At 39.3% G+C, this 16,480-nt stretch overlaps 1 protein-coding gene across 2 annotated transcripts in view; it reads left to right on the top strand.

Moving 5' to 3' along the window:
- The window catches only part of LOC131562438 (glypican-5-like), a 369,647-nt gene that overhangs the window by 132,399 nt on the left and 220,768 nt on the right, over positions 1-16,480 (top strand). The window lies entirely within an intron of this gene.

The raw sequence follows: 16,480 nt of genomic DNA, 5'->3' as shown, positions 1-16,480 counted from the left end.
CCTTTCCCATCACCCTTCAGACTCTAAACTGGAATACACACTTGCATTTCCATGAGCTAAACTTGTTGCTGTCATTTCTTTTATTCTGTATAACATGAGGTTACATCACCCTGAGGAGAAAAGAGATGTTTAGAACAAAATTCTATCTTTGCTATCACTGTCAAAGTATAGATCAGTTTTTGCAGTGAGAGCTGCTTGGAAGTGTGCCAGTGAATGTTCTCCAAAAATTTCTTTTTTTCAAACCAGAGAAGTTCCATGGGATTGTGTTGGCTTTCCTTGATGTTTCTTTTTGAAGTGGATTTTGTGGTCTGTAGCAATTACAAAAGATAAAGTTCCAGTGTTTCTGTTTTCTTGCTTTAAAACAGTTTTCATGGTCACAATTGGTTTGTAGGAACTTCCTGAGTAATTCCAACATGGAGCAAAGATGTGACACTCACAGTCTGTGCCATTTATGGGGGGTCTGACTCCCACACAGCTCTGCTGAATTCTCTCATCTGTAAAAAACTTCAGCTTAATTATGTCTGAGCTCTTTGGAGTTAAATGCATGTCTAACACATCAAAAAAAATTTCAATATATTAAAATGAATTCTAGTGCATATGTTTTAATATTTTGGCAACAAAGCAATCTTCCAAATATTGATGTGTAGTGGTTGCAATACAGGTTGAAGTTTTTTCTGTAAAAGTAATGGAGAGGAAACAGGAAGGATATCAGTATTTCTAATCAATGTTTCCTTATCAGAATCTCTTTTGCTTGTGGCATGTTGCTGGGTGCACAGATAACTTTTAGAACAAACAGCTTTCTCGCCAAAAAAAAAACAAAAACCAAGAAATGCCAAACAAACCCCAAACCCAAATATTTTCTATATCAGTTTCCTGGGGGAGGAAAAAAAAGTTACTTTTAATTTTTATCTTACTTTATTTTAAAAAAGCCCAAAGCACTCAAATTGCTGATACACATGTTTTAGAAAGGCATGAAGGGGAAAGCTGTTGGTACTTTGCCAGTCTGTAACATTCCCAGAGCTGGAGACACATGAAAAAAAATCAAGTTTGAAAGGAATTGGAAGCAGGGAAAAGACTAACAAGATCCCTCATATGTTGAATTACAAAGGAGAAATAAAGGAAAAAGGAAATCTAAACAGCCTGCCCCCAAAGATGACAGCAGCAAAACCCCTAACCCTACCACCAACCTGGATATGTGTCTATAGCTGACATATTAAATGGGCAAAATGGAAAGCTAAAAGGTTAAATTCATGTGTTTAATCAGACAGCTATAGATAGCTAGCTAAATATTATAATTTATATAAAATTAAAGTTTTATAATTTTATTATATTATAATTTATTTATAATTTCAATATGATTTCTATATAATATAGTTTTTGTATTAAAATTTTAAATATACATTTAAATTTTTAAAATTTATATTAAGTTCTAAATATATTTATATAATTTTAATATAATATTTATAGTATATATAATTATATTATATAATATATACTGTATATGATTAATATAATATAATGTAATATAATACTTAATACATATTATATGTTATATACTATATATTATATATTATAGCATTATATAAGAATAATATTTATATAATAATTAATAATAGGTAATTATATATTATTTCTATATAATATATATTATAATATATATAATGTAATAAGTATTTTATATATATGAATTTGTATGTATATATATGTATATACATGTGTGTATATATATATGTATATATATATGTATATACATGTGTATATATATATATATATATATATATAGGCACATTCTGCTCCTTTCATCACCTGTTTTATAGGCTGGGCTTGGCACAGCTGGGCTTGGCACAGCCCTCCCCACGTGGCACATGATCCTGTCCTGCTGATTCCTGAGGATGAATTCCTCTCTGCTCTTCCTCCCCTCCCAGGGCATTAAATACCAGCAGTAGTAACCAGCTCTGAACTCCACACTGAGCCTTTTTATTGGCCTGGAACAATATGAAATCATTACTCAGAAATGAGTAATAATTCATTCAGTTGGTAGAGAGGGCACTTGAGGTCCGATAAATAGGGTTAGAGTTGTACCTTTTAATTTTAGGTCAGTTCTTTGGATTTCGTTTCTCTTTTGGATTTTAGTTCTTTGGGTTTTGTTTTTGTTTTTCTTTGTGTTTAAATCACTGTGTTTGCAGGAAAAAGGACTTTGAGCTGCCAGTTAAATACACCATAAAAAGAGATTCCCACTGGTTTGAGACTCTGCCTCTGGCCTGCTTTTCAGAGAACAGGAAGAGATGGCTTTGCTAGGAATCCTCCAGTGTCAGTTCAGGACAAAATTAGAAATACTTGCACTGGGAGTACTTTCTTTCTCTTAATTGCTCTTTTGAGCATCCTGTTCCTGAAGCAAGACTTCATGTAAGAAATCATCCATGCACTAATGAATGGTCTCAGCTTAATGATTGTTGGGCTACAGCCATTTCTAACTTGGATCCTGCACAGAATTGTTGGATCAGAAGATCAAAGTTTGATTTATTTGGAGTGAAGAAAGAAAAACTGTTCTGAAAATCACTCTGGGCAGTTCTGTGTTTGTTGCCTCTCCATTTCTAGAGGAAATTTCCTGGTTTCCAGACGAAATGAACTTTTTCTTAATGCCAGTTAGCTTGATCTGAAATATCATTGTTGATGGTAGAAGCAGAAATATTCTGCTAGTCAGACACAGCTTCCCATTGCACAGGAGTCTCCTCAAGTGTGCATGGGTGGATTTTAGCTTTAACAATGGGTTGTTCTGAATGTGGCACACTTCAGGTTGGTATTGCAGAAATATTTGAGACATGGTGAAGTGTTCAATCTCCTTTCTCCATATCTGCTGTGGTTTTGTAGTGCTTGAGGAGTTCAAGGGTATAAATACACACTCCTGTCACTGCAGAGTGCAGGTTTGATGTGTAGTACCCTAAAGATGTCACAGACATCTTTTATGGAAAATCCTTTCCTTAGGATTTTTTCTCCTGAGAATCTGGGAGGCCTCAGGAACAAAATGTAAACAATGGTTATCTGCTGCTGTGGAATGCAACAGGTGCATCTGGGATTGGTCTCATGTGGTTGTTTCTAATTAATGGCCAATCACAGTCAGCTGGCTTGGACAGAGAGCTGAGCCACAAACCGTTTTTATCATTCCTTCTTTTGCTATTCTTAGCCAGCCTTCTGATGAAACCTTTTCTTCTATTCTTTTAGTATAGTTTTAATGTAATATATATCACAAAATAATAAGTCAAGCCTTCTGAAACATGGAGTCAGATCCTCGTCTCTTCCCTTGTCCAAGAACCCCTGTGAACACCGTCACAGTACCCTGATTTTCTGGGGGACAAGAGAGGAGATATTTTATAGCAACTATTTTTGCACTTGGAGTCCCTTTTCCAGCAAACTTGGACATGTAAATGGTTCTTAAACCAGGTTACCTGGAACAGAAAATCAGGATGTTTTGTAACAGCTGGTGGGGACCCACACTTCTTTTCCTTCCTTTTCTCCTTCATTCCTCACCTTGGTTTTTTTTGGACTTTTGCACTGAGAGGGGGGATTATGGGACACATGTCCATGAGCTTGAACAGATCTTGTCATGGGTTGTTAGGCTCTCAGGGCCTGTGAGAGCTGGCTGAGGAAGGAAGTGGCAAATCACAGTGACTTTTTCTCAAAATGTGTTCCTTTAGAGACTCTCAGTTTTTATGAGTTTAGCACTTTCATTGTCCCTTTTCTCATTTCCTTAGGCTCTAGCAAGCAGCCATCTGGATATGGAAAACAGAGACAGTCATTCAGCCTCAGCTTACTTAAAGCATATTTAACTTCTGTTGTTCTCATGCCATCAGTGTAAACAATTTCTAGAGATCTCCTTGTGACTGTAAACTGCAAAATGCTATCTCTGTTTTTGCAGCATTTTTAAGGTTTTAGGGTATTTTCCAGGACTTGGGATGTTTTGTTGGCTTTTGTTCTTTTGTCTTCCTCACCACAAATTTTAAAAAGGTCAAGGCAGGTCCTCACCATGACCCATGTTGGAAAAAAGGTGTGAAGAAAAGTGACAGAAGTCAGTGATGTTTGTACATGGTATCTAACCCACAGATACTTGTGTCAGACCATTTGCCTGGATTTCATCTTTGTAAGATAAACTGATAAATCTGTACTTTGTTTATGTTGGTGGGGATGTGAGGCTTGTTTGTTTTGTGGTTTTTTAAAATGCAGCTATCAAGGATTTTAAGGATTCCAGTCCTGGAAACTATCAAGAGATTGATCTCAGTGTAGATATTTCATTAAATGTAATTATGTGCCAGCTATTGGGAGAAAATGTAACCCCAGAAGGAGCAGTGTGTTGGATTCTCCAGCCCCAGCTCCAGATGAGCAGTGAAAGTGAGTCAGGAGGGAACTTTTGTGTGAAGGTACAGAGAGAGCCAGGAGAGCTGTGGTACCACAGAAAAGAGCCCAGGAAGCCTGATGGAAGGCATGAGGAGCTCATCTTGGCAAGGTTTGATGCAATGATTTGTGTCCTCCTGGCCTGGAGTGCTGAGGAGTTTGGGTGACAGATGCTGGTGGGCAGCAGATCCTGTGTCACTGTGATATTTTCAGAAAAATCCCATTGTCAGGATTTCTTCTCCTGGCAAGATGAGAAGCCTCAGCTTCTCCATGTTTTGGTCCTCTTGAATGTGGTCCTGGAGATTGTTTATCCAAACATGGGAATTGTTTTTAATTAATGACCAATCACAGCCAGCTGTGTTGAACTCTCTGAGTCTGTTATGGGTTTTTATTATTCATTCTTGTTAAACCTTCTGATGTCTCCTTTCTCTTTCTTTTGTATAGTTTCAGTGTATCATTTATTTTAATATAATATCATAAAATAATATATCAGCCTTCTGAGAACTTGGAGTCAAATTCTCATTTCTCACCTTGTCCTGGGGACCTCACAGCCCCACGGTCCTGGAGCTCAGGCTGTCTTTGGGTCACTGAGGAGCTCTGTTGGCAGCTTCAGCCAACCTTCTGCAGCACAGAATTAACTTCCAATACTTCCAATACTTGGGTACTTCTCTCTAAAGGTGGATTTTTTCCCACTTTCTGTTCTCAAATTGCATTTTAGGTTGTGTTCGTTGCATGCTAGAGTTACAAATTTCACTGAGATTTAGTGAAATTCTCTGGATTGACTCATGGAGACCCCACTGCTGGTTAGCAATGACCTGATTGTTGGGAACAGTCCTCCTGCTGTGAAATCACTCTCTCATCTTCCTTGCAGTGACACACTTTCTTCTTTTCAGTTAAGACTTTAGTTACTGTGATACATCCATGCAATTGGAATGGATGGGTTGGGTCGGTAGTTGAAAAGCGTTTCTGTAAATGCAAATGGACATTTAACTTGCAAAGGCATTTTTTTGACACTGCAGCGCTCAACATTTTTTTTCAGGTTGAGGAACTTGAACACAAATAATTAATTCTTGACTTCAGCGTTTCTTCAGATTTGGTACCTTCTCATGTCTACTTTACTCCTTTGAGCAGAATTCATGAAAGAATAAATCTTGTCATCCAACCACCAGCTTGCTCCAGTGGCACAGTATTTTGCAGATGCAAAATACTGTAATAGGGACTAATTTGATACTATCATAGTAAGAAAGGAAAGTTTGGAATATTTTTTATTGCATAAAATAATGAACATATTTTTTATTGCATAAAATAATACTCTTTCTTTTGTATGCTTTTTTTTTATTATTCAGAAGGAAAGAACAGCCCTTATTTAGTCTGAAAACTGAAACTTTCCAATTAAAATACTACAGTATTAAAACAGTAGTGCTCCAATCATTTAAGCTCTTCTAACATGAACAATCTAGACATGGTTAAAGTCTAAGGAAAATCTCCAAGATAAAGTTTATTTTATTGAGCAGAGTCCAGCAGAGTGACTTTGTACCTGTTTCACTTAGGAAAGGTCACACTCAAGGCCCTGTTGAAAAGATAGAAAGTGAAACTCTTGTCTGATCCTTCAGTCTGTCTTAGCCAATGATTCTTACTGGAGGGAAGCAAAATTCATTTTCTTTCAATTGCTATGGCTATGCAATACAGCAATACAAACATGAAGGATAAATCCTATGAAGGCCTGGAGATATTGGGCTGGAAATGTATTCTGCAGAATCCCAGTTAAATGAGATATCAGTGAGAGTGTTTTTAATGCTGATACACTTAATCCTTTCTCCTAAAACTATAGGGCAGGGTTGGAAGTGTGGTGCCTTTGTCTGTTGGATAAAAAGGATTCCCATATGATGTTTGGATTTTGGTATTTTTCAGGACATTGAATTTTCGATTCTATTTCAAGTTGAAATTGGAGACTTAAAAGTAGAGGTGTATTTTTAAAAAGTAAAGTGAATTGGAAGTGAATTTTCTCATTTTCCTTTCTTCATCCTGTGTCCCAGCAGTGATGAAAACAGCATTTGTAGACTCTGTGGAATGAGCAGGTCAATGGAAAAAAAAAATCCATTAAATTCTGTGGACTTTGAAGAAGGAATCCATCGGTGTTGTAACACACCATATCAAATAATAAATTTTACATTTTCCAAACAGAAGGGAATTCTGTGAGGAAGGTATTGCTGAGATAAAACCTGTTGCTTAAATGCAAATCTTTTAGTGGGAATGTAAAAAAAAAAATCTGCATAGTTCTCCAGCCTTCCTCCCGCCTTGGAATCTTTTTCTGTGTGAAATAATTTAGATATATGTTGAAATATATATCTGCATCTGTATACATACATACACACAAATAATTATATATATATATATATATATATATATATATATATATATATATGGTGGTGCAAGCTTCTCTGTAACAGTTCTTGCCTTCCTGACAGATGATTTTTTGAGACAGAGAAGCAGGAATGAGTGTATAGATGTATTTATATATAAATACAAATATATTGTACATACACCTTGCAGTTTGATGCAGGTTTTCCTGTGCTAGCAGGATGATCTTGCTGTAAACTGTCATGAAGTTAAATTAGGCCTTGGGGTTGGTTTTATTTGTCTTACAGGTACTTTATATCCAAAGGGTGGAGGAGCAATCTGTTTCTGCTGCTCTCCAAGCCTTAAGTGCCAAAAGACACAAAATAATCTCCTTTTTGCTGGTTTGTATTCCTTGCTGGCAAAATATCTTTGGTCTAGTGTGATGTGTGTGTGATTTAACACATCCAGCTGGACACAACTTCTTAGAGAAATTGCTGTGGCAAGGTGGAGTCGATTCCAGAGTTGGAGCTGGAATCAGAGAGAGGCATTTTTATTTTTTTTTAGCTGGTTTTCACTGGAAACATGTTGATTCATCAAAATGGGGGGAAAAAAATAACCTGGATTCTGGCTTGCAAGGCTGAAGAGTGTCCCAGGTTGCCAGCAAAGCTGTTGTGCTGTGGGGAGATTGTCACTCTGTGCTGCTGGAGCTGCTCTGGCTGGGAGGGATAAAATAAGGGATAACATAAACCATTTCCCACCCTATTGTATTTGTGGGGTTCCCCAGATGAAGGAAGGATTGATGCATCTGACTCCATGTTCTCAGAAGGCTAATTTATTATTTTATAATACTATATTATATTAAAGAATACTATACTATACTGTACTAAAGAATACAGGAAGGATACTTAGAGAATGCTAAAAAGATAATAATGAAAACTCCTGACTCTTTCCAGAGCCCCGACACAGCTTGGCCCTGATTGGCCAAAGAGTGAAAACAACTCCCAGCAGAATCCAATGGAACAATCACCTGTGGGTGAACAATCTCCAAACACATTCCACGTGAGCACAGCACAGGAGAAGCAAATGAGATCAGAATTGTTTTCCTTTTCTCTGAGGCTTCCCAGCTTCCCAGGAGAAAATCCTGGCTGAAGGAATTTTTCAGAAAATGTGACAGTGACACCAGCCCAGTGAAGGGTGCTCAGTGTGGAGCTCTGCACTTGGGGCTGGCTGGGCTGTAAATCTCACTTTTGGTAAGGAAGGATGTGGGGTGGGCTGATCTTGTTCTCCAGTGTGAAAGCTTTTGTGTTTTCCCAACACAGAGCAGGTAAATCTCTGAAATGTGCTGATGTTTGTGGCAGAACAAACCCCACCAATGTGACTTCCCAGTGGCACAGGTTTATCTCAGAGTATTTGCTGGCTCCAGGAAGGTTCACAGCCATGCCTGTGCTTAGAGGCCTCCATGAGATGAGTAAACACAAAGCTTGATACACGTTAAGTGTAATTTAAAAGTAGTTTAATTTATACATTGTTTATCCCACAGCCTATCCATATTATTGCTCCAAACCCCTCTGGCTGGCTGTGTCCCTGCCTGGTGTGTACTTCCCTGACCTCCCCAAAAATGCTTTTTAAAATGAGCTTTTCTGTGCTTGGGAGTTGGTGGTTTACACACAGCCACAGAAACAGCCCAGTGGATTGATGTGAATAAAGAAAATTAAGAGTTTTGGTGGAAGTTTTGCCTTGCTCAGCTGGTGAGTCAAACCTGAACCTCCCGTGTGTGGGAAATGAATTTGTGAAGAATTCTTAAAGTTTGATAGAAAGTTTACATACAAATACATTCACATACATGCATTTACATACAAATACATAAACAAAAGTTTACATACATACATTTACGTACAAATACATAAACAAAAGTTTGCATACATACATTTACATACAAATACAGGGGTAATTTTAGATGATTGGTTTTAAGGTATTTATAGCGTGGTGTGGCAAAAGTTGATAGGCCAAGAAGTGTTTATAATGCATTGTAATTAGGAAATGATTGGGTTTTGATTGTGATGGTGTGAATTACAACATCTGTATTGTCTCTCTCTTTACATGAGCCTGAAAATGGAATAAAAGTGTTTAAAACACCTCTCAGTTGCCCCATCTCTGGGTCAGAAACGGGATTAATCCAACACCCTGCTCTGTCCAGACAGCCTCTTGCCAGCTCAGTTGAGTGATCATATTTTCAAAGTATTTTCTCACCCACAGTGCAACCAGAGATCTTGGCCCAATAAGATCCATTAATAACCCAGCAGCTCTTTACATTGATCAGTTAACAAACAGAAATGGCACCCAACCTGTCAAAGTGATTGCTACAAATATTTCACAACTTAGGAACTGTCTGGCTCATCTTGGTGTTACTCAGAATAAAAAAAATACAAATATCTGAAATTACCAGCACCATTTTTTTTCCATGTGCTAAATTAATTTCTTGCAATGCTTAAGTAGGGAATGTTACATCTTTTTCAGTTCTCTGCTGCATTTATTTCCTTCTTGACCTGGATTTTGTTTCTTTGAGTCTTTGCTTTACTTGGTGTGGAAATAATTCTGTTTGCAGAGGTGTTCTGGCAGCCCTGCTCACTTGGGCTTTGATTTGATGAGAGGGGGGAGCTGGGGTCTGCAAACATCTCAGTGTCTTTATTGGCAGCAGTCACTGGAGAAACATCTGAAATGCTCCTGAAAGCTGCTGCTGGAAAAGCAAATTTGAGCAGGATGAAAACTTTTCAAAGCTGGCTTTTAAAACCAACAAAACCCCCCAACTATCTTATTTTCTAGGCCAGAAGGAGGCACCACACGCGCTTTCCTGAATATGAAAGAATTCTCAAGACTGTTGGTAAATTTACTTTATTCTTTGAGCAGAATGTTGTCAAGTAGAAGAGTTTATTGCTTTGTAAACTCTTTTGACATTAATGTTGTCCTTTAATTACAATAAATAAAAGTAAACATTGAAGTGCATGTTTAATAGATGTGAAAAATCAGAAGTCTTTTTTAAGGAAAAATAGTCCAACATTGCAGATAGTTTAGAAGGCTCTGATGAACTTCATGACCTGAAGAGACAGAGTTGGTGATCAAGGCCCATCTCTGACTCACCTGCGATTTTTTACTTATTGAAATATTGCCATTTCAAAGCATATTTTAAATAAACAGTGAATAGTTAAGAGTGAATTGTTAAAACTCTTGACTGAACCAAGGAGTTAAATTTGCCTTTCAGCTCATGGATTCACCTTTGGACAAATTAATTTTACAGTGAATAATATAATGTGGCTGTGGTCTGGATTGTGACCTCATCATTTTCCCAGGGTCATTTTTCAGATAATAATTAAGTTATTTATAAACACATTTATTTATTTACAGATAATATTTATCTATAAATACTCAGTTATTATTTCTGTTCATACCCAGCACTTGGCAGTTTACTTCCACTGAAGAATTTGGGGCATGATTTGAACAATATGTTTGCAGAAACTTAATGTAAAAAAGGCAAATCATCATTTCTGTTTTTAATAAGTGCACTATTTCCACACACAGAAATTTAAAGCAAGTTATGTATTCCTTGCCCAGCTGTGGGAGTCCTTTCAAATTCCTTGTATTAAACTACTTGGGACAAACACTAAGTTAACTTGAAAAATACAATGTTCAGTGTTAACCTCTAACCTTGGCAGGCTCTTTGTCTAAAATCAGAATTTCACCTGGTTTACTTCAGGAATATAGAAACAGACTTGAGTTTTGAGACTCAGGATCAGCAGGTTTATTCTAAGGAAATGCATTTAAAATGTAATCCTTGAAGCACTGAGGAAATTCAGTGTATGTGTGGGATTTTGAGTGCACATCAGGAGGTTGAGTTTCACTAGGGAGAACCAGCAGACCTTCCAGTATCTTAAATATCTGTGGTGGATTCGTGATGGGGAGTCTTCATCAGCTAATTGGAAAATGCTTTGGCTGAAGCAAGACAAAAAGGGATAAACTGCTGCAAAAGCACCTGGGGCCAAAGCAAAACTGCAAAAACTGCAGTTTTATTTTCTGGTTTTGCAGAGGCAGGACAGGCAAGCACAGTTAGTGGGATGTAGCACACTGCCATGGTTGCTGCAGGATTTTTCACATCTCCTCAGCCTCCTTCCAATGTGTGCAGGAGAAGAAATGCCACCAAAACCTTCACAGGCTGAAAAGTTAAAGGAACAACTGGATCTACTGGTGCTCCAATGGCAGCTTCTCTTTGGGTGTATTTGCAATACCTGGAATACAGAACCGACATCCTTAAAGTTGTTTTATTTTGAATAGAGCTGTGCCATTTTAAACCAGAGACAGATTTGATCCATGATAATTGATTCAATCTCGTGGTCACATCCCTTGGGGACAGGCTGCTCTGTGGGACAGCTTAGGTGGCTGCACTCCCTGGGAACCTAGAAAAGGCTTTCCAACAGATTTCAAAATATCACAGCATGCTCTAAAATTCCAGGTGAGGTGCCACAGACTAAATGTCTTCTACAAAACCCTCTGCTGATGCCTTGTCTGTTGCCTTGGCTTAGCTCAGTGTTATTCCCTGGTAATGCAGCAAAAACCTGAGTATCCTCTAATATTAAGTACTTTTAATTTTAAAGCACATTTGGGCAGCTGCCTGTGAGAGTTTCCATCAGAATGTAAGGTGAGCTAGAACTGAACTGAGAAGAATGGAGACTTCTGTGTAGGGTTACCCTGGCAGGGATAGATTTACAGAAATTCAGCTAAATTCAAGCCCATCTGTTTCCCTGGCATGGCTGGCTCCCCGTTGGGATATTCTGACACCTTTTATTGAAGGTTGGGGCTGGGTGAGTTTATTTGCAGCTGGACTGGAAGGAGAGAGGATTGAGGTCTCTGCTGGGTGGTGTCAGACAGCTCCCCAAAGATGTTTGAGTGTGTTTTGCAGAGACAAAACTCTACAACTGTAAAGCTGGTATGTTTATTACAGTGTTGGACACGTGTGGAGATTACTTTTTTTAAAAGACATGCACTTTTGGGAACTTCAGATTTTTTTTTTTAATTTTCTTTTAAAATACATATGTATGCAATTTCACAATAGGTTCATACATATTTATTTTTATAACTTTTGTGTGACATTTGTTGCTAATTCTTCCTTATCAGAAAGAATTTTTAGGTCAGGTAACTTGTTCTTACAGCAGTCTCTCTGTTTCTCTTTCCTTATCTTTGTCTTTAGGCTGCAGCACAGCTTTTATTTTTGAGCTTAGGCTTTTTATGAGAACAGGCAATCAGACTAAACAGCTATATTTCAAACTACAGACTTAACTCAAAGATGTACATTTCACTTAAATAAAAATGGATTTCTACTCTGGAAAATTTCTACTCCATCTCAAGTGGGTGGTACAAACCTTGCTCTTTAAGGAGGACTTCACTACAGGGAAAAGACAGTAAAAGGCAAGTTGTAGTTCAGAAGTTTCTGTGGCAAATTAAGAGTGGAGATCATGGTAAACAGCAGTTCCTGTGCTGTGCTGAAGTGTGACTCTGCCCAGCAGCCTGTCAGAACATCTCCAAGGTTTGGGGGTGAGGACCCAGCTCCAGCAATCCCTCCAAGAGTTTGCTAGGCTGCCTTGCACCTCTGTGATGTTCTTGGGAACGTGGCTCAAATGTGCAAAACAGAGCTGGAGCTGCCCCACACCTGCAGAAAGGACAGGGCAGGTGTCAGAGCTGTGCTGCTGTGACAGCCCTGAGCTCAGAGCTGGCAGCCAGGAGCTGGGGAGCCTGCAGGCAGGGTTTGATAGCCTGAATGTTGCTGTGAAGGGGCACTGATGTCCTGTCATTGATGTGTTGGGGTTAAAAAGTTGAATTCTGTCTTATTGCAAAGTAGGAGCACCTGCAGAGGTGCAGCTGCTGTCCTTGGTGTCAGGCAGGCAGAGCTGGAGAAGACCAGACCTTTCTGAGGGGACAGAGTGCCCTGATGCTCAGGGATATTTGCTCCCCAATGTGGTAATTCCAGAAGCACAGCCCTCCTGAAAGGCTGAGGGGCTGCAGGAACAGCCAAGGACTCTCTTACCTGGAGAAATGAGGTTGTTTGTCACTAAAAGTCTTTGCAAAGATTGACCTTTCTAAGCCTGATTTCTAAGTTGTGTTTCAGTTTTGTGTGACTCCTTGTCACAGACATCTTTTATGAAAAATCCTTTCCTGAGGATTTTTCCTCCTGAAAAGCTGACAGGCCTCAGGAACAAAATGTAAACAATGGTTATCTGCTGCTGTGGAATGCAACAGGTGGATCTTTAATTAGCCTATGTTAGTTGTTTCTAATTAATGGCCAATCACCATCAGCTGGCTTGGACAGAGAGTCTGAAACACAAACCTTTGTTGTCATTCTTTCTTTTTCTATTCTTAGCCAGCCTTCTGATGAAATCCTTTCTTCTATTCTTTTAGTATCATTTTAATATAATATATGTCATAAAATAATAAATCAAGCCTTCTGAAACATGGAGTCAGATCCTCATCTCTTCCCTCATCCTCAGACCCCTGTGAACACGGTCACAACCTCTCACAATCTCTGGTTGATTTGGAGAAGGGAATTATCTCCCATCCTAAACATCTGTCGGGAGCAGGCCAGGGTGCATGGCAAGGGAAAACTCTGCAAACTCTGCATTCCTGAGAGAAACCACCATGTTCCTGTTGGTGCCAGCTCCTCCCACAGCCCTTCCAGCTGAGCACTCCTGACAAAAAGGATCCAGGCAGGAATGCTTGGCTCCTCCCCTGGGCGGAGCATCTCCCCATGGGATGCTGGCATTGGATCAGCCCTGCAGGGACACTCAGTGGCCATGGACAGCAGAGATCTCCTGCAGGGAGGGTTGGCTGGGGGAGAGAGAAAGAAAAAACTGCCCCAGCTCTGACAGGTGGGGATAGAACACACACACGCCCCAGCCACATCTTGCAATCCAGGACAAAGCTGATGGTGAAGAATGGAAGGTGAGCATTAAAGCTCTCCTCACACCTTTGGGCGCAGCTGTTGCTGGGTGTTGCAGCCATGGAAGCAGTGGGTTTAATGTTTTACAGCCTTTCATAAGTCATGCTGGAATCAGCACTGAGCACAGCTGATGCTGACATACCTAAAAGTGAAATGGGAACTGAATTAAGTTGAATAGATGTAAAAAGTAAAAAAGTAGAAACTGATGTAATGTGCATTTTTCTACATATATATTAAATACATCTGAATCAGGCAAGTTCTTTGGAAAATTAATGTCTGGAGAATTCCAAGTGCATTGATTTAGTAAATTTTATAGGATGACCACACACTGAGATTTGGCAAAGGACCTAAACCGCCTTATTGCCTGCAAAGGACGGCTGATTGCAAGCAGACTTGGAACATAATGAAGTTCCTTTTTAATAGGAAGGGGGTTTTTTGAGTTGCATCTTCACAGGCTGATGAGAATTATTTACAGAGTTAATAGAAGTTCTCTATATAAGGGTCTGTGTTAGGTAATATAACTTGATCCAGCTTAAAAATAAAACTGCATTCAGTTTGTATGACAACTTGTATGTCTGTGGTTTCTAAGCATTTGCAGAAAATTCTGTGTGTAAACCAGAGCTTTTTAATTAATCAGGATGCTCACATTGTGTTAATAATGCTTTTCTGAGCTTTTCTGTGTGGCAGGGTTAATAGCTATGAAGTGTGAGTGTTCCCAAAGTAGCAGTGTGTGTGTCAGCAGTGCTGGATGCTGTTAGCTGTCCATTCATAAAACGTGTCAAGTGGTTCAGGTCACTGCTTGTCAGAAGAGTGAGAAAAGGCTTTATTGAAATAATTTAGGTGAACCTTTCTAGATTGTTTAAGTGTTTAAGTGATCAAACACTGAACATGTCTTAATTTATCAACAATGCCATGGAAAAACAAAGATTGGTTATTGGACACCTTCTCATTATAAATCTTCTGTTTGTTAAAAACACCATTAGCATTTACTTCCATCACCTTTTTTGCAATAAGATCTGTTAAGCAGCAGTGAGGTTTCAACCCAAGCTTGTTCTGGGGTAACTTATACAGATTTTGGGGAAGGCTGTTCCAATGTTCCTTAAGCAGAGTTTTTTGGGAGCACTGTCCATTGTAGTCTCTGTCCCTTCAGCTGCTGCAGCTTCTGTCTCAGTGGAGCTGCACCACCTCATACCAGCAGAAAATTGAATTGTTTCAGTACATGATTGCTGTTATGTAGTAGCTGTTTGTTTTGACAGATGTTGTTTTAGTTTCCTGTCTACCAAGTATTCAAAAATTTGTACTTCACTACAAACTAATGCCATAGGCTGCTTCATTTTATTATCTAGGCATGGAGAGGTTCAGAAATTAAACTAAGACTCTACATTTTTATTTTAGGTTATTTTCCAGTATCTAATTGAAAAAAAAATGGAATAATCAAATATTTTTTCTTTGCAACTCATTCTTCATAAACCTTGGAGTCAGAGTTCTGAATCTTTGCAGAATTCTGCTTTGAATCTGTGTCATCTCATAATGGCAGTTTCTGAATTTCCTGCCTCTGTTCATGAAGAGAGAAACTCAGAAAAAAGCCCCTGAGCTCTCTTGATGGGTCAATAATGTGTCATTACTGCTGGTTTCCTCTTTCTCAAAATCACTCTGTTTCGTCTGATGGGACAAACTGGAAGTGTCGGAGCACATGAGGTAAGAATCTACCTTAGTAACAGAATTCAAACACCATTCTTGATCATCTGTAGTAAGAAATAGCCTGAGTCTAATTTATTAGCTGCTGTCAACACATAGGCATGAGCATGTGTGAATGCACAGCCTGGTCCTGAGGCTGCTGAGGGCAGTAATTACAGAAATGCTGTCATTAATGGGGGGACAGTGCTGAACCCAGCCAGGACATGGTGTGGTCAAGCAAAGGACATATAGTGAGAAGCAAATAAGCTGGGACCATGGACTGGAAACAAGGCAGGGAGAGCCCTGAAGGCTCCCTGTGTTCCATGGAGGTGGAGAGAACAGAGCAGGAAGGTGCAGAGCAGCAGGGATGGCAGAGCTGGGAGGAAGGCACTGCACAGCACAGCTCCAGGCAGATGTAAGGTCTGGCATTCACATTCTCTGGAAAAATCCCTTCAGCCAGGATTGTTCTCCTGGGAAGCTGGGAAGCCTCAGAGAAAAGGAAAACAATTCTGATCTCATTTGCTTCTCCTGTGCTGTGCTCATGTGGAATGTGTTTGGAGATTGTTTACCCACAGGTGATTGTTCCATTGGATTCTGCTGGGAGTTGTTTTCACTCTTTGGCCAATCAGGGCCAAGCTGTGTCAGGGCTCTGGAAAGAGTCAGGAGTTTTCATTATTATCTTTTTAGCCTTCTGTAAGTATCCTTTCTGTGTTCTTTAGTATAGTTTAATATAGCATTCTATAATATATCATAAAATAATAAATTAGCCTTCTGAGAACATGGAGTCAGATATTCATCATTCCTGCCTTTGTTGGGGCATTCCCAGCAAATACAAGAGTAAGCAGCTTGGGGATGTGTGGATAGAGTTGGTGATGCTGCTCTGTGTGAGAGGAAATAGTGCAGAGAGGCATGAATGGGCCCAGGGCAAAGGCAGTGACTGGGACAGGCAGGGTCAGCTCTGGCTGCATTCAGGCTGAGGACACAGGGACATGGCTTGGGCAGCTGCACACAGTGGGGGCACTGAGGGCTCTGGCTGCTCTCTCAAAGGCCTCACCATAGAGAGAGAAAAGTTATTTAAGTGTAAAAGGTTTT

This window comes from Ammospiza caudacuta, chromosome 11 (genome assembly GCF_027887145.1).
Source record: "Ammospiza caudacuta isolate bAmmCau1 chromosome 11, bAmmCau1.pri, whole genome shotgun sequence".
NCBI lineage: Eukaryota > Metazoa > Chordata > Aves > Passeriformes > Passerellidae > Ammospiza > Ammospiza caudacuta.
This window is presented reverse-complemented; position numbering and strand designations above follow the sequence as displayed.